Source organism: Polyodon spathula, chromosome 1 (assembly GCF_017654505.1).
Source record: "Polyodon spathula isolate WHYD16114869_AA chromosome 1, ASM1765450v1, whole genome shotgun sequence".
Lineage (NCBI taxonomy): Eukaryota > Metazoa > Chordata > Actinopteri > Acipenseriformes > Polyodontidae > Polyodon > Polyodon spathula.
This window is the reverse complement of record NC_054534.1, coordinates 16,075,547-16,100,577: the sequence shown is the minus strand read 5'-3', so window position 1 is coordinate 16,100,577 and position 25,031 is coordinate 16,075,547. Positions and strand designations below refer to the sequence as shown.

At 36.6% G+C, this 25,031-nt stretch overlaps 1 protein-coding gene and 1 pseudogene across 2 annotated transcripts in view; both read left to right on the top strand.

Annotated features, from left to right (window-relative positions):
* The first annotated feature begins 944 nt into the window (after positions 1-944).
* On the top strand, positions 945-17,616 carry LOC121315797 (annotated as a pseudogene).
* Positions 17,617-21,400: 3,784 nt separating this feature from the next.
* The window catches only part of LOC121314701 (uncharacterized protein KIAA1958-like), a 41,609-nt gene continuing 37,978 nt past the window's right edge, over positions 21,401-25,031 (top strand). For both annotated transcript variants that reach the window (XM_041248234.1, XM_041248242.1), the window contains exon 1: positions 21,401-21,590. The gene's annotated coding sequence lies outside the window, so the exon portion shown is untranslated. The remainder of the gene's footprint in view (positions 21,591-25,031) is intronic.

The window sequence follows — 25,031 nt, the reverse complement described above, 5'->3', positions numbered from 1 at the left end:
AAGCCACTGTACTGAACTTCTACTTACTAAAGTCATTTTTACCATTTTTTTTTAAATCGCATATAAAAAATTAAGTAAAAATAACCATCTCTTAAATAAACACAGTATATACATTTCACCAAACATGTCTTAACGTTGTAGTGTACAGAATGTATTTACTGCCTCCTAAGAGTTAAAAGTAAACTTCAACTTCTTTGATTTAAAACCCCGCCTCACTAGAACAGTGGTTGCACAGTCCTGCATGTACACTTGATTGACATTTCTTTGAGCAAATCGACCTGTGGCCTATTTTTACACATACTTCCTGTTCAGCGATTTCAGTTTTTTTAAATTAATGTTATTAATATTGTGCTAACCCTAAACACAGTTATTACGTTAACAGTGTAATTATAAGGCATTTTATTATTCACATGCAATTTTAAGTGAATACAGATCTTTCTTAATGATAAAAGGCAATACGATATTGTCTGACCTTAGGCGGAGTCATACTTGCAGAAAAGTAGAGCAAAGAAAGGGCATTGCATCCGCAAATATAAACTCAGAGGCCAAATGTTTGCACGCTGTCATTGTGAAAGTCTGCCCATGTGTAACACCTTCAGAAGAATAAGATATTTTGCGAGTTGTTCAGGTTTTCAGAATAAAGTTCAAGATGTTGCCAAATACGGGCTGAGTAGCTTATCTCAACAAATATCTATTCTTGTGCATTAAGAACATTTGCCCCACATGTAAACGGGGTGTACTTTTGATACTTTCTTTAAACGGGGGCACTATATATATATATATATATATATATATATATATATATATATATATATATATATATATATATATATATATTATTAACCCCTGGGGAGCACACTAAGAATATCTGTTATGTTGTCTCACCTGTGTTTTCTAAACACATGGTAAAGGTTTAATAAATTGGCTGCGGGTGTCTGTAAACAATGTCTAAACAAACAAACAAAAACCTCTGCACTTCATACTCCTTGGTGGAATGTAAGCAAAAGTTCATCATACTCTGGGCCATATTTAAAAAGCATAACCCCTTGTGCTAGGTTTGCAGCATTGAAAGTAAAAACTGCTAACTTAATGTTGCAGAACTATAAAGAGCATTTGGTGCATGCAGGACTTCCTTAATTAACCTCATGAGGTATAAATTTTATCCTATTTAATATTATTGATCTTTGCATTGTATCATAAAATACATTAACGTAACATAACACTGCGGGTGAATCCTTTGTCATTAAAAATGTTGGAATGCCGTTGGCCTTGCGTTTCTGAACCTTGGCACTTATGCAACGCTTCCATCTTCCATTGAGACTGACTGAGTGATTTTAAATTCACTCCTGTTTGTTTCCATCAGGAGCAGATGAAGATCTGACTGATTTTAATTGGGACTGTGTCAGCCCCAGTAGGACTGTCGGCTTTGCTGGCTGGCAAGTTACACTGATAAAGGAAGTTACTTAATGACTGTCCAATGTGACGGACACAAGAGGAGGGTTGTGAACCTTGGACAGCATCAAATTGCAGAAGGAGGGGTGTGAATTGATTGTGTTGTCAGGGAAATATTGTACATATGCTAACATATTTGCAATTTAAACCAATATCTTTAAAGATTTTGCCCCTGTCTGGAAATGTGACCTTAGTCACATGGCCATATGCCCAATATAAGACATTGAAAACTGTTAAGAATTTATCTTGGAGTAGCGTTTTTGTAAAGTTTCTTAGGGGTTGACTTGATCTGGAAATTTTACTGGAAAATTTGACAGTACCAGGAATCCTTGTGGATTACATCAGCCTCCTGTTTTTAAGGATAATCCCAGGATAACCACAGATAGGAATGGGGGAATGGTTAGTCAAATCAGCACCTGTTAATCTGTTAGGGCAAATATATAATGGGCTTAACCAATCACATTTGAATTGTGTTACAGTTGAAGCTGCTGGAGGAAAAGCCTTCCCATGTATCGTAGATGTGAGAGATGAGCAGCAAGTCAGCCACGCAGTGGAGCCAGCTGTGAAGAAATTTGGAGGCAAGTACACTTTTATGGTAAAAAGACTGGCAACTGAGTTGCCAGTAAATCACAGTTTAACCATATCTCAAGTTACTGTAAAATTTCAGAAGCTGATTACCGTAACTTACTATACAGTCAAACCAGTATTTATACAGTATGGCACAGTAACAGTGCGGTAGAGTGTATGCTGTATACGCAGGGCTCTTCGTTTTAATTTTGTATTGCCCTTTAAAGTTATATTGAGCTGACTCTTAGAAAATTAAACTCTTAGAAAAGCTTCAGTTCAGTTGCTTTTCCCAGATTTAAAATCTTAATGACTCATTGCAAAAATGCTATAACCTGTTTTGAAAATAATTTTCCGCTTAATTCCGATTTGAATTAAATCAATTTAACTTTACTCGCTGCTTGCATTCAGTTTGAGTTAAAATGAAGGAGCTGACTTTTTTTTTTTTGAAATTATGGGAGAAAAAACGACAGTGAACTTGTTTCACAATCAACACTTTCACAACAGTTTAATTGAACGGAGTCGGCTGAAAAAAAAAGGGACATGACACAATCAAAAATAAAAACCGAAGATTAAGTGCCAGATATTGGCTGTGTATACCAGGGCCAAAATCGGTTATTTTCACTGTATGTACCAGTCATAATTAAACTAGAAAAGACTTAAATTGTATGAAATGTACCATGAAAACCAATTAAAAGCATCACATGTTGCTATAAATGTGTACATTTTTGTAAGAGAAAAAAATTACATTGTACACGACAAAATTACATAAGGTAAATTCCAAATGATCCAATGTAAGCAAAATATGAATATTCACAGTTAATGTGAAAACAAAAAAAATCAGCAAAGAGAATAGTAATATAAAGACGCATTTCTTACCATCTTTATTAACTGTCACATTATGTACAGTATTACCAAAACTATAACTGCATTATAGCTGAACGTTTTCAACAGTAAGGCACAATCACTAACAAGATAGAACTAACTATAACCAACACAAATATTCAAGATATTCAAGAGTAGATTATCACTGTACCACAGCGGTATCTCAGACTACCATCATTGTGTCAACAAAGACCTTCAGGAGGGTGGCTTTTCATTTTGGTCAGATCTGAACTCAACATCAGTCATTGTTAAAACAACAACAAAAAAAAAACAACATTTTCTGCATATCCTCAGTCCCAGATGGTACAACTGAGTGGAAAGTATTCAGCAACAAGAATATGAACCATTATTACAAATCATTAATATGGGACATAGCCAAGGTAGACATGATTTTATTTTAATTCAAACCACTGAAGCAAGCTGCATTTAAAGTAAAAAAAATTAAATCTAAGATAAAACTCATAAGAAACATATTAGTTTAACCATATCATCTGTCTATTTGACCTAGTATCTTATACATTTTACCTGGTAATCTATGATGGATTGTTTTAAAGTAATGGATGAATTAAAAAAATAATAATAATAATTCAAACACAAAGTAAAAAAATTAAAACTAGTTATAAATGTTTTCACATCTAGCCTAGTAAAAGTAGAGAAGGATGTCTCTTCAGCGTTATAAACAATTTCAACAGTGGGTGCCAAACAGATCCTTGAAAGTGTGTCAAAGTTGTTTAATATGTTGTATATTTAAACAAATTTTCCCCAAAGCTGCACTAGACCACTTATAAAATTTATCCATTCAATTCTTCTTTGTCAGGCATAGACATTTTGGTAAATAATGCAAGTGCTATTAACTTAACTGGCATTTTGGAGACTCCCATGAAGAAAGTGGACCTCATGTTGGGGATTAACTTGAGGGGAACCTATCTCACGTGAGTACTTGTGACAAAGTGCCCGCCGCTGTGAATAATTAATTGGTAATTGAATCCCAGCACAACAGTATATATAGATGCACGTTGTCACATACTCGCGGTTGTGTGTTCGGGAGTGGGGAGAGAGAGAGAGAGAGAGAGAGAGAGAGAGAGAGAGAGAGAGAGAGAGAGAGAGAGAGAGAGAGAGAGAGAGAGAGAGAGAGAGAGAGAATATTATAAATCTCAATTGTTTTGGTGTAGCGTTCGTCCACTCTGTGTTTTGTCAGTGTATTTGTTTTGTTTCTCTATTTATTTTGGCCTCATGTGCCATGTCCTGTTTTTGTATTGTTACAAACCTTTTATTTTCTGCCTGTTCATTATTAAACTGCGCATCAGCGCCTTCACCATTTCAACAGCTGTGTGCAGAGTCAGTTCCTGTTTCTGGTCTGTCGTCACCCACTTCGGCTGTCCTTGTGACAGTACTGAACAAAATTACTTAGATTTTTAGAAGTGCAGTCAATTAAAAATGTATAATGGGGTTCAGTGATAGTTATTGCTTTAGGTCAATGTGCATTTCCACACTGTTGACCTGGCTTGTCTTGACCTATAACATTACAGTACTTAACATTGTTAGCCACTGCTGGGGATGATATTGTCTATATAGCCAGAGAGCTGCTTATTCAATTGTATGAAAGTAGGTATTAACACAAGTTATTGAGAGTATCAGATTCTTGGGATCCATGGAGGGGTCTGTCTCTCTGTTCATCCATCGGTCTATGCAGCACAATGTTACCTATATCTGGAGAATCGCACACATTTTGATGAAATATTGAATTGCTTGTTCTTAGTTTATGCTATGTTGCACATACTTTTGATATATATATATCATGGTCATCAGATTTATCATGATGATAGCTCTAATTTAGAATTTACAGTTGGGAGGGTGGTATTTACTAACATACTACCACATTTACAAGCAACACATTTCTTCCCTTCCCTTGCTGTTTCTAGATTGTTTGGATATTTTTACTTGCACATCATTGGGAAGGAATACAAATTTAAACCTTTCTCAAGTTTACCTTTCTCAGAGTGGTGTTCTCAGGTGGTGTGTGTATATATATATATATACTATATATATATATATATATATATATATATATATATATATATATATATATATCATAATACTTAGGAGATTAATGTCTATCTAGCCAGATTTGCAGATTTTTGTGAACATCTTAACAGTTTGCATGTTATATGTTATATTAGACAACAATGGCTTTTGAGTTCATAAATTGAACTGCCTTGCAATCGCAGTTTCTCATTTCCTCAAAGGAAAATGGGTCACTTTAAACCTTATAAAAAATGATATGACTGATGTGTATAATCCATATGAAAGTGAAAAGGAGAGGTTGGTCAGGCCACTGATGTCTTATCAGAAAGCCAGGGGGAATATAAGACGTTTTTGGATACCAAATGGCTTCAGAGTTATCAGTGGGGAGCCTCAGCTGGAATTGATTTGAAGAAATGTAACAGAAATGCATTTGCTCTCTCTGGACATGTGCATTAAGATAGTCAGCTCCCATTAGTTAGACCTTACAGCTGTTATGCAAGATAATATGAACAGTTCCCATACAACAAAAAAAAAATCTTATCCACGTTGCACAGGGAGACTTTTCAAAATGGAAGAGGTAGGTTGGGATAGAACATTTTCAATGGATCTGGCAATTTTTATATCCAGACAAGTATCTGCACAACCTGGCCAGACCAAGTTGATTATATTCCACGTATGGTTTCCGTCAGCCCACAGGGACTCCTTGTCAATTTGAAAGTGGCTCTTCTGCTCCTCTAATGGGTTCATAATCACATTCAGGAACGTCAGCAGGGATCTAATTGAAGGGCAGATGCAAGTGTGTGTTTCATTCCTTCGTGATCATTTCAGAGCATGTGAAAGTCAGGATGAGACCAGACCAGGAGCATGGGGATTACTGGTTTACTAGGGACTCTCAGACTGTTTGGACTTTGCATTGTACTGTCTAGAAGCACCTTCTATTTAGTACAGAGCATCTTCCAGACTTCATTTAGGGTCATTCCATTTGAAAGCAACACAGGATCTCAATGATTTTGCTACAAATTCAAACTTGAACACTGTCTTGATCAGAAGTTTACTTTTTGATCACAAAAAGTTTTGAAGACCAGGCCACTCAAGTTGTAACTGCATACAGGAGCATTGTAATGGTTTCATTGAGAATAAAGCCCCTACTTATAGCCCCTATATTTATTCTGCTCTCAAGTAGGCACAAACAGCAAATTAATATTTTATGATTTTTAAAGTACCACACTCCTGTTTTCATAGGTCCAAGCTCTGTATCCAGTAACTTCAGAAGAGTGAAAACCCACACATAGTCTACCTTTGTCCTCCACTCAACATTAACCCTGTCTGGTTCAAGAACCACACTGGTAGGTACCAGTAGCCCTGCTGCATTGTTCAAATAAAATCTAGAAAATACATAAATACCACATGAATCACCTTCCAAAATCTTATAGTTCTGATGGTTTTTGTTTGTCATAAATGTGAGCTTATGATACCATTTTAAATAAGAGGAATATGCTGGAAAATCCTGATATAACGCACTTCAATTTTTCAAACCACTTCTTTCTTTTTTTAAATTTGTCACACAGGAAAAAAGAACAAAAACAGAAAGAGCAACAATTGATGGCACAGCTAACAGAGAGCTATTTTGTAAGAGTATGCTCTTTTTTATGTTTTACCACTTCAGTTTACTACTTTATTTTTTAGACCCTCCCTCCATACTTAAAAAAAAAAAAAAAAAAAAAAAAAAAAAAAACAAACAACACTAGACGTTTGATGAAATTTAATAGCTATAGACAGTCTTGACAAAAATGTATTAACTTAAACGCTTCTCAGTAATGGTAATCTGTATTGTTTTTTGTTTTTTTTTTCTGTATTCAATAGCGTACACAATAGCAAAATATGGAATGTCAATATCTATCCTGGGAATGGTGGAGGAATTCAGAGGTGAAATTGGAGTTAACGCTTTATTTTTTCATCAAACTATAAAAGATCAAACTCCTTAAAAAGAGGCCCTTTATTGACATCTGTAGCATAGTGTACAGCTGGAGCCATTTTTCTCTTAGTCTGTTATTTCCATTATGGACCTAGGCTCTTTGCTTTTAGTACTGAAAACATATTTTTTGTAAATGACCAATTGGTAAAATAAAGTACACTAGGATTTATAAACCTGGGTGTTAAGCAACTATTTTCCACAGCAAGATGTTTAGCTTCTGCCATTGGTTATTTGTGCAGTAGGCTATCTATGGGTATGTTGGGTCCTGTAGCCTTGTTTAACCCTGCTCACTGTGCTCCTTGCAGCTATTCAGACTGCAGCTATGGAGATGCTTGGGGGTTCCGGTATAGGTAGCCAGTGCAGGAAGCCTGAGATCGTGGCAGATGCTGCTTATTCCACCTTGACAAGACCCAAGACATTCACTGATGATGTGCATCTTACAATTCTATCCTGCATTCGACACACGAGGATGATTTGCATCTTACTATTCTATCCTGACATAGACACATGGGGATGATGTGCATCTTACTATTCTATCCTGACATAGACACATGGGGATGATGTGCATCTTACTATTCTATCTCCACAGGGCACCCTCTTCTCCCTGATTTCTTCCTGGATGATGAGCCCGAGTCGCTTGTTCAGAAGATGGAGGAACAATGTGAGCCATTTAATTTTTTACTGTCACAGAACTTAGAAAGTATTGCTGACAGATGTGATATAAAGTCTAGTTATGTTCAGCATCTGTAACACAGCCAGACTCGTTTACTGCCCACATACAGCAAAGAACGTATTTATCACCATATCACATGAAAGAGTAAAAATTAAGGATATATAAAAACATGTGTGCATGTTCGTATGGGTAACTGTGCCTCCTCCTGTTGCTTACACAAACCTGGGACCCACAGGAACAAATTTTAAACTGACATTTAGTAGCTTTAAAAGCAAGACCCAAGATGCAAGAGGTTGAATTTATCTAGGTGAGAGCTGAAAAGCTATCCAGTTGCTGTATTACAGTATTAACAGGGTAGTGCCTGCAAGTAAAACACAAGCAACACACTGGACTGCATTTCGAATGAACATAAAAGCAAGTCAACAGGAGATTACAGGGCATAAGGCAAAGTAACATATCAATACATTACTGTTTTTTGTTTGCTGTTTTCTTTTATTATGCAATTTAACACTGTTGGGTATGTGTGGTTATTGATTTTAGATAAAATTTGATATACTGGAAGGGGTGATATAACAAGAGCATACTGCATCGATGGACATTGAAGTATTCTAATAAAATGTAATTCTGATTGTGTCTAGGCTGGTTCTTTATAGCAGATATGTCATTTTAGCACCAAGTCCTTGGTTTTGATGCCAGCATATTTTAAAGGCATCAAAAATGTATCTCCTGTTGGTTTATCCAATATACAATACAATTTCCTATACCTGAATAATAGAAAGAGCATAAGAAAATGTCCATCCTCAGTTACTGATTGCTGTAAGGACTGGATTGTACTGACAAGATAAATGCTACTTATTTGTGTAATATATTTGTGTTTCTTTTAATAGGGACTGCTCCTATATTTAAAAGTGGGAAAGCACAAAAAGAAGCTGGGATCATCGGACCTGTCGCTGAGACGTTTAATATCATCAGGGCGGTTCTGAACCCCGAGGTGAACCACACAAGGAGTTTATAAATTTGATTTGATTTATCCATTATTTTACCCCTGTTTTTCTATACCATTGGAGTTGTCCTCAAGGCTGCAACCAACTCACCCACTTGCCAGGAGGACAACAAATGAACTGGCATCTTCTGTTTCTGCTGTCCATCTTTTTCCACCAATCTTACCTAAGCAATGAATGCTAGCAAGCGTATTTTTCTGGTCACTAACTTGCCTTGTCTGCTATATGACCAGTAAGCATCACTGAAGGTGATGTACCGGTGAAGCAAAATGATTTTCCTCCCTCACCTGTGGATGCTTAATGGCTAATGAAGTGCACTCTGTGGGCCCAAATCAAGATTGACAGCACTGTGGAAATGGAATTTGAACAGCTCGCAGGACAAATCTTGCATGCTGTATTTGATTTACTAGGTGAACCACAGGGCTCTCACCTTGCTTCTTTTATTCATAATACAGGACTTGAAACTTGGACTAGCCCTGTACCCTTGTAGCCCTTGGGACTGGATGAAGGGTGCTGGCTGGCTTTCAAGCTGTGTAATTATATATATACAGTGCCGAGAAAAAGTGTGTGAACCCCAATGAACCCCAATTTCTTAAATATCCAATAGGGTTTATATTAACCAATTCCTTGTCTTTTGAAACAAAATGATGTATGAATTAGACAAACAATGAGTAATTCACGGGGCGTGAGCTGGGGGTGTAAGGATAGGGCAGAAGAAGCAGAAGGGAGTGATAAGTAGGACAGAGTGCCGGCTAGAAAGGACCGGACCTAAGATAGAAGAGCAGGTGAGGCCCCCTCTAGTAGCAGACCAGCGAAGCTGGACATGGAAGCTAGGATAGAAGGTGGTCACTGACTGGGGGCGGCGATGCCGACACAACCCAGGGGCGAAGGACCCAGCAACCGAAGACAGGATACGGAAAGTGGTCACTGACTGAGGGCGGCGATGCCGACACAACCCAGGGGCAAAGGACCCAGCAACCGAAAACACATATGAGGGTTATGACTCGGGGAGCCACCCCTAAGGAGAAAGATGGTCCTGGAAGACCGGGACACGAAAGGAGATAGAGAGGGAGAGGAACCCAGCGTCTGAGACTTATGTAAAGGGGCACTCATTAAGGTAAAGGGAGGCTGATGCCTAGCCCTGAAGTCGTGGAAGTGAGATTCACCTGCCCCCCAGAGACGACCGATGCGAAGGCATGTATGAGAAGGTGGAGGAGGGGAGGAGGAGGAAAACGAAACGCTAGACAGTGAAGGTGCAAGTGATCAGGGCTTAAATAGAGAATAGGTACTAACTGACAGGAAATTGGAAGCCCCCCGCTGCACGCCCCCTGAACTACGTGGGCTAACATTTAAGATTCAGGGTTTGTGAAAAAGTAAGTGAACCCCTGGTTTTATCAGCTCAATTAAGGGGATAATTAGAATCAGGTATTTAAATAATTAGGTAGATCTTCAGGGGTGAGTTTGGGAGGCCCCACCTTATATAAAGATCAGAAACTTTGAGTTTGGTCTTCACCATACAGGTGTGCGGAAACACGTCATGCCACGATCAAAAGAAATCTCTGAGGACCTCAGAAAAACAGTTGTTGATGCTCATCAGTCTAGAAAGGGTTACAAAACAATTTCTAAGGATTTGGGGCTCCAGCAATCCACTGTCAGTCTACAAATGGACAAAGTTCAAGACCATAGTCACTCTACCCATGAGCGGTCGTCCTACCAAAATATCTCCAAGAACAAACCAGAAAATCATCAAGGAAGTCACAAAGAACCCCAGAGTAACATACAAGGATCTGCAGGCCACTCTCGCCTTGGCTAATGTGAGTTGGAAGTTCGCCAAAGAGACTTCTGGAATAATGTTCTCTGGACAGACAAGTCAAAGGTAGTACTTTTTGGCCTCAATAAGAAACGTTATGTTTGGCGAAAACCAAACACTGCGTTCGAACAGAAGCACCTCATCCCAAAACCGTCAAGCATGGTGGTGGGAGTGTGATGGTTTGGGGCTGCTTTGCTGCCTCAGGACCCGGACGGCTTGACATCATTGACACAAGCATGAATTCTGCATTGTATCAGAAGATTCTAGAGGAGAATGTCAGGCCATCCATCCATGAGCTGAAGCTGAACTGAAAGTAGGTCATGCAACAAGACAATAATCCTAAACATACAAGCAGATCTGCAAAAGAATGGCTGCAGAAGAAAAAATTCTGCATTTTAGAATGGCCTAGTCAAAGTCTGGGAGGACCTGAAGCAAGCTGTCCATGCAAGGAAACGCTCAAATGTCACAGAGTTGAAGCAGTTCTGTAAGAAGGAATGGGCCAAAATTCCTCAAAACCGGTGTGAGGGACTGACAAACAGTTGCAGGAAACGCTTAGTTGAAGTCATTGTTGCTCAAGAGGGTGCCACCAGTTACTGAATCAAAAGGTTTACATACTTTTTCACACATGGATATTGAATGTTGAACCATTTGTGGATAAATGTTTTTGTGGCATTTGTTTAATCAGGTTATCTTTGTCTATTATTAGGACTTAGATTAAGATCTAATAACATTTTAGGTTTGAAATATGTGAAAATCCTAAGGGGTTCACAAACTTTTTCTCGGCACTATATATATGTGTGTGTGTGTGTGTGTATGTGTGTGTGTGTGTGTATATTATTCCAAACATATTATTCCCTCTGCAATTTTTTTATGACATGGTCAAGAAAGTTGTAGTAAACAGGCAGGATTGTAGTAAACAGGCACTCTTGTTGTTTCCCTGTGGATCACAATGACCTACTTTTTGACAGCTCTGATATCGTTGTCATATATATATGTGTGTGTGTGTGTGTGTGTGTGGTGTGTGTGTGTGTGTGTGTGTGTATATATATATATATCTATATATATATATATATAAGATATATATATATATATATATCATATCAAGTACCAGTCAAAAGTTTGAGTACTCTTGCTGGAAACTAGATTCGTGAAATCACAGCTAGTTCAGTCACAACTGTGAAGCAGGTGTAAGCAACTGCTGAAACTAACTAATGAAGCTCACTCTTGTTGTTTCCCTGTGGATCACAATGACCTACTTTTTGACAGCTCTGATATCAGTCATATATATGTGTGTGTGTGTGTGTGTGTGTGTGTGTGTGTGTGTGTGTGTGTATATTTATATATATAGCCATGCTGGTTGAGCTTGCAGTATGCATGATAGCCATGCTGGTTGAGCTTGCCATGGACTTGGTAAAGATCACCAACTCTGTCACCAGCAAAGCAACCCCAGACCATGACACTGCCTCCTCCATGCTTGACAGTGGGAACCAGACGTGCAGAACTCATGTGCTCACCCTCTCTGCGTCTTACAAATACTCGGCGGTTGGACCCAAATATTTCAAATTTTGACTCATCGGTCCATAAGACCGACTTCCACTCCTCAAACGTCCATTTTCTTTGTTTTTTTGGCCCAGGCAACTCTCTTCCTCTTATTCTGCACTCTTAACAATGGTTTCTTTGCAGCAATTCTTCCAGTTAGACCAGCTTCACACAATCTCCTCTGAACATTTGATGTTGAAACATCTGTACTTCTATTAGCATTTAGCTGAGCTTGTATTTCAGGGGCAGTTAAATCGCTAGTTTCGCAGACTTGTGACTCGAATGAACTTGTCCTCTGATTCTGAGGTCACTCTTGGCCTGCCTGACCTTGTTCGGTCCTCATGAATGCCAGTTTCTTCAAATTGTTTGATGGTCTTGGCCACAGCAGTTACAGACACTTGCAAAGTTCTTGCGATTTGTCTTAAAGATTGACCTTCATTTCTTAAAGTAATTACAGACTGTCTTTTTTCTTTGCTTAACTGAGCGTATTTTGTCATTTTCTGCTCACTTACATTCAGGAATGACAAACCTGTGCCTACGCTACCTATATTTATAGTAATCATGGATCCTCACCTGTTGACAATAATTGGTGACAAAAGGTTAATTAGGTAACATGCTAGTTAACTCAGAAAACATCTAACAAAGTCACTTTATACTTAGGTCAGTCTTCTAACACCGTGTTATACACATTTCAGACTTTTAACTGACTTGGGCTTCAGACTGAAATCCCCTTGCTTTGGGTGGCATTTCATTGACATTGACAAGATTTACATTTTAATTTAAAAATGTAATTTTTGAATGCAATTCACTTATGATTATCAGCTTATACAAGTACATGTATCATATAATGAAATATTACTTGTTTATAGACACATTTATACAGTTAAAAGCATAGATAAGCATGAAAAACCTGGTTTCAAGCAGGTGTACTCAAACTTTTGATATATATACTATATATATATATAGTACATAAAAAGAAAAAAATCACATATAACTTGGAGTGGGATGACGGGATGCCAAGAACACTTGTTGATGTGACCGCTAGATTAAGAAGTTTCTCTGATTTAAGATAGAGAGTTATTATGCACAATTTACTTCCATCTTCCAGGGGAACACGCTGGAACTTGATACATTTCCCTGAAGAACGACTCTGGGAGCGCAGGCAGCGGTGATGCTCCAGTGAAAGCTGATGTTGTGATGACCCTGGACAGTGCAGACTTTGTGAAAATGTTTACAGGTAACTAATGCATGTGCTTTACTCTGAGGTGGTGTCATGCTTTAACAAACTACTGAGTTGCTAATTTCCACCCAAGACTGTGTTTGAACTTTGATGGTGGTATTGCAAGGGGAATAAATAGCTTGATGTATATGGCTAGATGTTTATTCTAATTATTAAGGCATTTATCAATTTAATATTCATTACAATATATAAATCCTCTAAACTCATCCTTTGAAAATAACATCAGATTATATGATATAACAAATAGAAGGCTATGAATTACCTTTTGATTCAAGTTCTGGTCTGGTAAAACAGGTTTAAAAGTTATTGAATCACAAAAGGACACTCAGTACTGTATCTCCAGCCAAGCCAGACCGCTTGTTCGCTGTATTTTTCACATACCTCTTTATAAACAGGCATACTGATAAATCCTCTCCTGATCACTCGTTTTATAACCAAACTCCTCAATAATGCGTTCCAAGTCCTTATTTTATAACTATAACATCTCAAAGTTCTGCAAAGGTCTGTGATACTCTTTGATCGCTGGATGCAGAAGCAGCTATCTCCTTTGTTATGTCCATGTTCTCTGTAATGCATGGGGCTATGAGGATACGCCCTTTTTTCGGCTTCATTCGGGTCCTATCGGTCTCACTCAACTCATTGAAAGGTTTTCTATGCTTTTTCCGGAGAGAAAACCACTAGAGATCAATGCTTTACGTCTTTTTGATGATGTCAGACAGGGTTCGACATCAGACTGGAAAGGGAACATTGTAATGTCGGAAATGGGCCGACATAGGACCACAAAGGGTTAAATATAAGAGATTCTTTCAGAATCACTTATCTTAAAACTAAGTTGGTTGCAATTAAAATGAAGACTTTTCCGTAGTTTCCCATAAACAAGCCGTAAACAATGTGACCTACAGCATACAGAAAGGCATTACTTACTTTCTAAAACCAAACTACATTTTTTATATAAGACTTCAGCTAATGAAATTTCAAAATTACATTATTAAAAACAAATACAGTCAGCACTCACATATCCGACCCTATAACATTTTGACCTCAGTGATGGTTAAACGCGTGTGATGCATATCAGATTATTTCATTTCGGTCTTTTCCAACCCTTGTATCTTTTGTGTTCCCTGAAAAATGGACAATATCAAAAATACATTGTGAAAGGACTGTGTTTTAAAATAAGTAGGCTTCCATTTAGATGTACTGTATTGGTTTTGTTGGTACACTACAATATTTTTAAGAGTAGTATTTTAATTCAGAACGATGTGATTCTGAAAATATCATTTGCCAAAATTAGCGATGACACGTTAACTGTAATACAGTACATACTTTTAAATCCGGTACGTATTGTAGCGGTATGTAAAGTTTCACATTAACGACCCAACAGCAAAATGAAATCAAAATGTTACCCATGCACAGAACTGTGTGCAACGTAAAAGGCAATGCAATTTAGGAAAACCAGAAGATTAAAAAAAAAAAAAGTTTCCACAATTAAAACAGCATCCAAAGTCAGTATTCAAAGTTGCATAATATAATGCTCGATAAGGCCTTAATGTCACAGTTCACTTGAAAAGGAAAATGCACAAAAGCAACACAAGATTACATTTAAAAAATGTATCACAGTATCTAAAACGCTTTAATGATTAATTGTTGAATTACCCTAGCTTGTCTCGTTCGCTTTGTTTTGGCTGCATTTTCGTCAGGTGAAACTGGAGGAAGCGCCGTGTAACTGCACGATATAAGACAGACTGATTTGGCATTAGGGATTTTTTTTTTTTTTTTTTAACGCGGGCTGTGATGTATATTCAGATAAATTGTAGCATTGAAGAGATGGGATTTGTATCAGAAAACTGGTGACGGGTAAGTGCATTTATTTGTTACATATATGTAATGAGGATTGATTTTATTCTTAATACAAGGGGAGTAAAACAAGACTGATGTGGTGTATCTGGGTAACGGATTTTTATTTTAGCTAATGGAAGTTCACCTTTTAATAAAAAATGTAATCACCAATATAAATGGCAATGTACTGAGTAATACGTAAATCTGCCACCTTTAAACGTTTAAATACCTACATTTTGGTTTCGTAGTATTCAACGTTGAGCACACCCAAAAACTAAAACTAACATTAAGACAAGTCTGTTTCATTTGATGTACTTTTGTGTCCCATTTCAATTGCATTTTGATAAATTATTAAACAACCTAGTTTTTGTCTGGTAAAGACTGGCAGTGGATTTATTTTATTTTATTTATTTATTTTATTTTTTAAACATACTTTCATTCTTGTCAGTAAACTACAACCCAATGTACTTGACCGGACTCCACTTCCTGCCAAATTACTTGTTTCACTTGTTGATAGTGATGCAGCGTAAACATTTTAAAATCCTGTTTGCACTTTATTTGGAATAAGGTATATGAAAAGGCATATGTTTAATTAGGTACAGTTTATTTTTATTCTTGGTTTGCTTATGTAAGCTACCTGTAGATATGCAGAAAGTGAAATTTAACCGGCTGGTGTGTGCTTAAGATCGGGCATCACGGTAATAAGCTCTCGTTTGTAAACTTTCTTATATTCTTATGAACTCCATGCAGCACAGGAAAAGCCAGACCAAGTGCAGATGGCAAATGAAGATCCTGTTATTCAGGGGCATGTGTACCTTTTTTTTTTTTTTTTTTATTTAAAATCTCATGAAGCTGGAATTTCAGACCACAGTCGTCTGTGTGATTCCTTGCAAGAGCTTTCTCCAAAAGTATACTTTCTGATATGTAGTGATCATTTATATTTTACATATTTATATTAAATTTGACTTTCATTTCCACATATATTATGTGATTTACAATTGATAACAATACTATACATTTATTAATCAATCCTCATAACCGTACCTCCAATGAAAAGATCCTCTTGCTGTTTTGCACGTGAAAGATCAGAGGGCATGTGTTTGTGGGATATTTGATTACATAAATGAATATCTACAAATAATACAATGTGACATTAATGCAGGCTATAAAGTAATGTAGTTACTTCTTTGTATACGTTTTGAAGAACGCAATTGACAATGCTAAGTTTACACCTACTTCTTCACAGGAATTCACTGGAAATGAGTAGGTTACAAATCTAGATTTTTTATGAACCTCCCCATATGACATCAATGGAAGTGCATTACAAAAAACAAAAACATTCAAATTTGAGTTGAGTAGTTTACTGCCCTGCAGCAATGTATAATGTCTATGTTCTCTAAGTCTACCTGTTACAAGAAAAGGTCTTAACAGTTCATTTGGTAGTAACACTAGGTGTCGCTGTAAATTCAAGCCACAGTTGGCTTGTCCACACACTGGATACATCCTTAATGTGGCAAGTTTGCAGTTTGCCATGCTTGTACTTCACTTAGAAGTTTGGCTTTTGCCGTTTTACTTGTATAATAGTACGTAGGTATAGTGGGATAGACTCGCTGTTGAAAAAAGGCGCTGTTAAATCCCTATGCGTCCAACAAGTCTGTAGAAATAATTACAAAAGAACACCATGAACTGTGAATATAAAGAAAAAAATCCCTGTCTTTCAAAAAACATGGTTTCGGATCCAAGTATAACCTAATGTAAGAGTTATACTGTGTAAATTGTGAGCATGTTCACACAGTTTCAGGACAGACCTGTATCTAACTTTTAACAATTTGCCTGTTGTGCTGTCAATGACGTAACAAACGGGCACTAACAGAAATCACCTTTACTGGTGGCAAATTGAGTAAGTCCACGTTTAGACAGTGTATTTAGCCTACATTTGAATGGTGTCCTATTGTTTATATATAGTTCAGCTGAAGTTAATTAGAAGTGTAAACTACAGTTAAATTTAAATAAAATTGAACTGTAGTTTATTAAATTAAAATAAAATGAGAGCGTGGAGAGTTTCTGTAGGTGTTTTATTTTGATAAACAGTAGTTGACTATTTTCCACTTCCCTTTATTGTGTTATTGAAGTGTAAAAGGAAAATATGAAACAGAATTACATAAATGGTGCCAACGTTAAATACCAGTCAGAACATTTACTACTACTTTACTTATTTATTATACATTTGACCTTATCCGTTAGGTTTGAGTGTTTCTGAGAGTTATGGATGATTTATTGATGATCATTTTTGTCCAGTTGTGCTGCAGCTTGGTCTGTGCATTCCTTAGCACATACTCTTCATACTGTAGCACCCAACTTATACATAAGAAAGTTATTCAAACCTGCTGTACAAAGGGTCCAGTAGAAACTGTTGTGTTCTTTTTTCCCCCATAGGTAAACTAAAGCCAACCATGGCTTTCATGACTGGAAAACTGAAGATTAAAGCTGACTTGGCCCTGACTATGAAAATGGAGAAGATGATGGCCCAGTTGAAGCCTAAATTGTAAATCTGAGATCTACCAACACATGCCTTCAACTGTTTGTGTGTCTTTGAAACACAAGACCCAGTTTTGATTATATATATATATATATATATATATATATATATATATATATATATATATATATATATATATATATATATATATATATATATATATATATACATTATCTTTTATAACAAACATGTTTCTGTACTGCTTCTAATTGTAACCAAACAGAAACTGGTTTCTTGAAAAGCAGATGTGTTGTTGTGCATGATGCTTTTAAATGACAAGTTGGGCAATGCGGTAGTGTGCTGGGGATGCATAAAGTTGCTCCAGACACATTTAATCACCCGTGTTGCTAACAAAGTCAGGTTGAATAGGTTGAGAGTGGACATCTGATTTAATAAATAGGGTTGTCTGCAGTTGTACCATTTAGTAGGTATGTCTTTTGCGTAGTGATGATGTCAGTCATCTGGATGGAATGTAGGGCTTCTTCAGAAAAAAAAAGAATTAAGTATTGCAAATAAACATTAAAAACACCATGAAAACATGTTAATTCATTCTTGAGATAATTTAGCTGGTTGTTTGTATTTATATGCATACAAACTCTATCATATTGCATTTGCAATACAAGTCTTATTCATAAACAAAACAAACCAGAAACAAGTGATATTGACATGTCACGGATCCGGTCTTCTAAAGATAATATAAAGTATTATTGGATCTGGTCTTTGGTAGATCAGCTGGCTTTAAGGTACTGGTTGTTAAGGTCTGTTTCAGGCATACTAGAAAGTATAATACAAATTGTAAACTTGGCCTAATTTAAAATACTGAACTTTTAACTACTGCTTGTCTTAAAATGTAAATTGTACAGGCTTTTCACAGGCGCAATCCCCTTTAAATGTAGCCCCTACTGATTTCTTCATAGGGTGTTAGATGGAAGTATTAATTCATAATTGTAAAGGGATTCTATACCCAGCAAAGAAAGCATTAATAGTTGTGGACTTACACTGAGAGAAGAGATTCTTCATACTGTTGCACTGCCTGAGACTACTGTTAAATGGAACTAAAGTTAATTAAGACTACAGAATGATAATTTACTGACTGATAGCTACTGACAAAAAAATGTTAAACAACCAATGTTTAGCATATACTTTAAACGTCACCCGCCAAGGTAGAGGTGCTCAATAAATAGTTTGCATGTACACCCCTTGATTTTTGCAGACCTGAATTGAATTCCTTGCCAATACCTTGGCATTGAATGATAAAAATGCTACATATAATTGGAATGTTGGTATAAAAAATAGAACTCTTGATATATAAAAAAAACAAAAAAAAAATCCAAGAAGTGACCTTTAGATTGCACATATTATGTAATTAATAGGCCTCAAATGAGTTCACAAAGCTCTATCAAGAAAACATGTTAATAACACACACAAACACAGACTGGCCTTTGTGGCTTAGCTAATTTTCTGAAGGGTAGTAGCACTAATATTAAGACAGAAATGGCACTAACAGAAACAACAAATCCTGTGAATTGGGCCCTAAATGTGTTCCTGACTGCCTTACAGTCCTTGATCAGGGTCAGGTGCTCCCGGGGTACACATGAATGCAATGCTGCATTGTTTTGTTGTATTGCTGTTTATTGAATAAATTGTGACCTTCTCTTACAGCAAAGAGAGTGCAGCTTACATGCTGTCAAAACTGATATTATGGAACAGTTGGTGGTGTGACTTCAGGATTGTCAGTTGAAAGAAGTGGTGATGGAATCCTTTTTATATTTCTGCAGATTATTATTAATACATTTTTATAAGACTGCTTCAGTACTTTAGATCAACTTGGAGTGGAACTGTTCATATTATTTTTCCTGCTGTGCTTGTGAAAGTTAATAGATTGATGGGTCTGGAGATTAAAATCATCCCAAAACTGGCCCATCCTTCTTAACTACTCTTCTTAGCACTTAGTAAAAATAAACAGGGGTCTTGTTTTATCACCAGCCCCCCCTGAGTCACAGGAGCAGAAGTAGCAAAGGCAGAAATAGAAATTCAGTAAACCGTGTGTGGGGTTTTGAGAAAAGAAGGATTTCCAGGGGATCAGTCCAAAAGCAATTTTTTTTTTTTTTTTTTTTTGATTGCTGCTTGATGCATTGGTTGCTGCACCTATTTAACATTTATTGCTTGACCTTCATTTAAAATTATTATACAGCATTAATGAAACTGTTATCTTCTTCATGAATTTCATCCAAATTGAATTGATCAGTGCCCCTTTATCTAAAAGATGATCTGATCAAAGATAATTGACTGGTGGGTTAATAATTTTGTAGCTTACTTGATATACTGCATGTCAACACATAGAAATAAAGTTTAATTGAAGTTTTAAATCAGTTTTGTTACATTTTTCCTGCATTGAAGATATTTTGGTTCTTTGCTTATTTTGGTTACTTTATTTTGCATAAACGGTCAGTTTACTGCCTGGTCCAAATGGTGTGGTATTGCTATGTCTTGTTACCAGTACAAAACGGTGCAGAACATAATTACATAATAATTACAATTAAAGTGCTGTTATTATTGAGGAACACCTTGCCATTAAACACATGCAGACATGTCACTGTGTAGTTGTTTTTGAATAGCATGCAGCATTGCATTGTGATGGGGCAGGCCATCATGGCAGATAACTTGAATACAGCACCTTAGCAGGCAGTGTGGTCCAGTGGTTAAAGTCCAAGGCTTGTAACCAGAAGATTACCGGTTCACATCCCACCTCTAACACTGACTGACTCACTGTGTGACCCTGAGCTGACCCTGACTCACTTAACCTCTGTGCTCCATCATGTGGATGAGATGTTAAATCAATGTCCTATTGTAAGTGAATCTGCATATAATGCACAGTTCACAGCCTACCTCTGTAAAGCTCTTTGTGATGGTGGTCCACTATGAATGGTGCTATATAAAGATATTATATTGTTGTTATTAATTGGGTATTTGAGCACTTTCAGCACTCTGGGCAGGTTGTTGTTGACTATAGACTTCTTTAAAGCCCTTGGTTACCAATGTAGCCTAGTTAGTTTATTAAGGTAGTTTTGAACCTAGCTAGATAGGTTTGATTACATTATTTATTTATAAATAATGGACATTGTAGGTGCCAGTTATGACAGAGATTACACATTTACACCCTACAGTTTTTTTTGTTTTTTTTGTAAAAGCACTGAATTCATCTCATTAAAATGGTTGTATAGAAAATATCATTGTCAGTTGTTGTCATATGCATCAGTTTACATTGTGCATGTACATTATGCAACATAACACGTGTTGTTGTATATTTATTTAAGTTCTATAATACACTAGGAAACACTTTCCTCCACTAATTTGACCTCTTTCAGATATATGTACACGGGTTATCAGTAACCAACATTCAATATTCCTTTATATACTTTTTAGATACGATTTTTTTTTTTTTTTAATTGACACATTTTTGTTAGGGTTACACACACACACACAACCCCCTCCCCGCCCCGCCCCGCCCCCAATAAACCGACATTACGCACTGACAGGATGTCCCAGATAAGATATACACTTGGCAGTATTAAGGAGTCATAGTTTAAAATAACTTATGTTACACAAGCTTTGTATCAGTAATAATGAGTATCAGAAAAATAATAATAATAATAATAATAATAATAATAATAATAATAATACAATTAAAAGCAGAGCTCTTCATCTGCCAACTTCTCTGTATCAGACAGATTGGACGAGGAAATAAACTTTACATGAGTCACATTATTCCTTTGGCAGCAGCATGTAATAAGATAGCAGATTAGGGCCACACTGCAACAGTAGAAGAGTTATTGCACACTTCCTGTGGTATATTTATGACTCTGTGTGCCCAGTTCCGGTGCATGCTGATACGAGCGCTGAGTCTCCCGTCTAAATGCTGGGGAGTCAGGGGACCTTTTATATCACGGAACGCAAGGCAAAGAAAGGAAGATCTCGGGAAATAACTATCACACGTTTATACGATATCACACCTTGGCTTGAATTCCTATGGTGTTTTACCATTTGGGAGGTATGTGTTCATTGCTTCGGGGGAGTGAGTTCTTGGGATTGTATTTTGTTGTTGTACCGCCGGTCTGCACTATAATAGGTCCTTGTGTCTTTGTTCCTGTGGAGTCTTTGACTCGGTGGATACGTGCAGGGAGCTAACTCGCTTATTACTTAGGGCTATTCAATTAGATTATTTTGCAAAAAAGAAGAGTTGCATAAAAGTCAGCACGTCATTTCTCGATATTTTTTTTGTTGTACTCCATGCACACAGAGATAGAAACTCGTTTGAAGTGTGTAACAACAATTTCCTTATTTTGTGTGCAATTCTAATGGAGGAGGGTCCCGGTTAGAGTCTGCGCATTGCAGTGTGTCTGATAATCAGACATCTAACTCTGCAGTCTGCGCATGGAGATATACACAACGCATTCAAATTATGGGGCTTTTCGTAGATTTAGCCGTTCAAAGTAAATACACCTGTAAAACTTTTTTTTTTTTTTTAATTATTATTATTATTATTTTTTTTTAAAGTAAAGAACCTAAAAAATAAAGTTTAGTTGGCATCAAAAAGCTCACACCGTTCAGCTTTAAGAAGACAGCTTTAGAAAAAAAGTACTTTGAATGCAATAACTTTGCGCTAGTGCTGGTCTGTGTGTAACAATTACCGACGAGGGTGCTGCGAGACAGCGGCGCTTGTTAATAAAACGTCACACATACCGCTACTGTGACACTTTTTTTTTTTTTTTTCATTTTTATTGAAGCTTTTTCATTTTAACCAACACAATAATTGCAAGAAATATATAGAATAGAGAACCCAAAGTACAAATATGAACTACTAGTGGATATCATAAGCATACGCAGCTTTAAGTTTAAGTACTGGCATACTGCGCAACGCGTTTAAATATCTTAAAATTGATTTAACTTTACCAACGTCTAGAGCAGGGCTTCTCAAACTCGGTCTTGGGGATCCCCTGTGGCTGCTGGTTTTCGTTCCAACCGAGCTGTCAATTACTTAACTAGACCCTTAATTGAACTGATAATTTGCTTAATTAGACCTTTTTACTTGTTTTCAGCACTTGAACAGTTGCATATTTCAGCTTAGCTATAACATTTGATAAGTAACTTGAACTGCAACTGTTTAAGAGCTGAAAACAAGTAAACGGGTCTAATTAAGCAAATTATCAGTTCAATTAAGAGTCTAGTTAAGCAATTGAGAGCTCGGTTGGAACGAAAACCAGCAGCCACAGGGAGTCCCCAGGACCGAGTTTCAGAAGCCCTGCTCTAGAGCGTGTTTAAAGTTTTAAATGATGCATTGTAAGTTATTTATGCGAACATAGTGTTTTAGTTCATTGTTTTTTCCGTGTAAAAAAGTACTACATACATTATTGGTATACAAAAGCATTCAGTAAAAATATCTCTTCTAGCAGTGTTCCACCTCACAAACAATGAGACACTGTACAGGCATCCCTTTGATATGGCATAGCAAATTCATTTGTGAGGCCCACTGGATTGATTACAATAAAATGTAAAGTTGTTACATTCAATCTGCCCAATACCTTTTACTCAAATTATATTTAAATAATATTTACTTCTGAGGTGATTTCTTGCTTTTTGGGAGAGACAGCATTAATGTAGGGCTTTAGTTTTTTTTTTTTTTTTTTTTTTTAATTTAAGTTGTGTATGTGCACTGTAGGTGCTTTAGGATGTGTTTTTCTATATGTTTATTATTATTATTATTATTTATTATTATTATTATTATTATTATTATTATTATTATTATTATTTTTACAAAAAAAACTAAACTAGTATATCAAACTACTATTATATCAAGTTTTGTTGTTGTTGTTGTTGTTGTGATGATGATGATGGTGGTGATTGATGTCTCAGTAAGATAGCTTAGCACTGTATTCCTGCTCATTTTTAACCTGTGTAATGTATAACCAGTTATACACAACTGTAGATTGTTAGATGATATACTTTGGCTAGTGGAATTAACCAGAAGAATTTAAAATGTACTTCATATCACGTTTCTACTTGATGTACTATAACCGTTGTGAAGGGTATGTACGTACACTGTGTTGTTAAGGTACTGTCATGAACTGAGTGTATTTAGTGGCAGGTTTTATAAACCTCTATTCGCGTTAGTCATGGATTAGCCTACTTTAGCTATGGTAACATTAGGTAGTGTAAGATTTAAGTTAATCGGTGATGTGAGATTGTCAGCTTGGAAGGGGTTAACTGTTCATTGTGTATTGAAGAATGTTCATACTGTACTTCTTGCATCAGTGGTTTTCAGAATTGTTTAAAACTACCCCATCTGTCTGGAAGTTTGAAAACGGCATGCATGTCCCATCATTACAGTTTCCTTTTGTGAAGTGCGCTGGGCACCTTAGCCGTTGCCTGTAGGGAGGAGTATGCAATTGATGCTTAACTCCAATATAAAACCATTTCTAAATATAAATCTGAATTTTCCATTTTTTCACCAGTGACATTGTTTGCAAAAAATACACAACTCGTGTTATGAAATTGAATATACAGACTTGTGTGCTACCAGGCGTATTTTTTTTATTTATTTTTTTAATGCTAATGAGCGGTGTGGTTAATTTCGGCGTTAATCATCCACATGGGATAACTTGATTAACTACTCTGCAGTGCTGGAGATAGCTGTTTGTCTTATATAGCCGTAACAAAAAAGTGCTGTGGAATTCATTACTGTTTATATTTAGGTTTTGTGCCTTTTGTAAGTTAATAGATAACCGGGAACCATTGACATTTTTGACCCATTTAGCACCCATTCACTGTTCTCAGAGATTCCAAAAAATACATCCAATTTGGATTATAGACACATTTAATTTCCAGTTATGCTTACTGTAAAGCACTGCACATGTTGCAGAGTTACTTATTTCCTAGGCTGAGTCAGTCTTCTTGTGTAAGCGATTTTGGAAGCATTGAGTAAGTTGTCTGTCAGTTTTACTTTGACTTGCTGTTCTCCTCGGAACAAAGCCAAGCACAGATTGTATTCAGAGTTCAGTGAACGTTTACAAGCATGAATGGGATACGTCAGTTGGGAAAATTCTTTATTTTTAAAATGTTCATTCATTTTTGAACAGAAAGGAATTTGAGAGTTTGCATTTGTTGTTAGTTTGGCTAGGGTGCATCGATTGAGATCAGTGCTGAAGAAATCAAAACGTTATATTACTGGCCTGAAGTCTGGAGAAAGAGAACCCGACAGTTACATTAACAATTGCAGCCTCTGGGGCAAGAGCGATCAGTTTATGCATAGGGCGTTGTAGGTATGTTCAGATTGTCTTTGAGCTGCAGATGTTTTTTGAAGTTTCTTTCTAGCGAACGAATCATCAAGCTGCTCAGATCACTGCTGTGTTACTGTTTTTGCTGCTGCTTTTCATTTTTCACTGTGTAGTAATGTTTATTGTGCAGCTTTATGCTTATTTAAGAGAATGACGTT